The 1,041-nt window shown below is 65.6% G+C and overlaps 1 protein-coding gene across 1 annotated transcript in view; it reads left to right on the top strand.

The window, feature by feature from the left end:
- The window catches only part of SLC6A17 (solute carrier family 6 member 17), a 15,435-nt gene continuing 14,404 nt past the window's right edge, over window positions 11–1,041 (top strand). The window contains exon 1 of the mRNA XM_021376889.1: window positions 11–178. The gene's annotated coding sequence lies outside the window, so the exon portion shown is untranslated. The remainder of the gene's footprint in view (window positions 179–1,041) is intronic.

Raw genomic sequence — 1,041 nt, forward strand, 5'->3', positions numbered from 1 at the left:
GGGGCGCGGAGGCAGCGGCGGTTTCCCCGGTGGCCCCGCAGGTACCCGGCTCCGCCGCCGCCCGGTGGTGCGGGGTGGGGGGGACCCGGTCCGTTCCTCCCGGCGATTCGCTCCGTTCCTCCCGGCGATTCGCTCCGTTCCTCCCGGCGATTCGCTCCGTTCCTCCCGCAGCGCGGAGGTAAGGCTGCTCCCCACCTCCCCGCTTTGCTTTCCCCCCCCTCCCCATTTATCGGGGCCTTTTTTTCTTTATCCCGAGGTGCTCGGGAGGCTGCAGCAGCGGGTGCGGCCCCTGGCACCGAGAGGTGGTGGGGGGGGTCAAGCAGCAAAATGTTTCGGGGGCCCCCGGGGGGGGCTGAGGTAATGGCGGGGTTGGCTGGGGGCTCTTCCCCCCCCACCCCCAGCTACAGCCTGAAGGGGGGGAATAAACAGAGCCTCCAGGCTGACCTTGACAATAACATTGGGAGAGGAGAAAGCGTTCGGCTGCGATGAATATTTCGCGCCTGGCCCCCGAAGCGCAGGGGTTTTCTGTTTTCCCTTCTTCTTTCGCTTCTGAGCTCTCCGTTCTGAAGGCAGCCGGCTCCTTTTGAGGCAGAAAACTGAGGGTTGGGGGGGGTCCTGGTTTCACGCCGTTCTGTGTCGGGTGCGGGGAGCCCTTGCTCCCATCAACGCGTTTCTCGCGCCGTGGCTGTGCCGGAGTTGCGTGCTTGGGGCTGACATCTTGGCCAGGTGCAGCTTTGCATCGCTCCGGAGACGCGGGGCTTAAACCCCCCTCTCCCGGCTCTTTGCAAAGGACCCAGAAGGTGAAATCGTTCCGCTTCTCGGTTCCTGCCTGGCGTCGGAGCCACCTGAGGTTGGGATCCGTCGGGAGCTGATGCGACTATTTCTGGTGTCGGGAGGAACAAACCTGAAACGCCGCGCCCGGAGCTGAGCTATTCCGGGCAGGGCGCTGGGTTCCGTGCCCTGGGGGGGTCGGGACTGGGTCGGGGCGGTGGTCGGAGGGGAAGGGAGGTGAGATGTGGGTCTGTCCTCCGGGTGGAATCG

The sequence above is a fragment of the Numida meleagris genome, chromosome 25 (assembly GCF_002078875.1).
Source record: "Numida meleagris isolate 19003 breed g44 Domestic line chromosome 25, NumMel1.0, whole genome shotgun sequence".
NCBI classification, from domain to species: Eukaryota; Metazoa; Chordata; class Aves; order Galliformes; family Numididae; genus Numida; species Numida meleagris.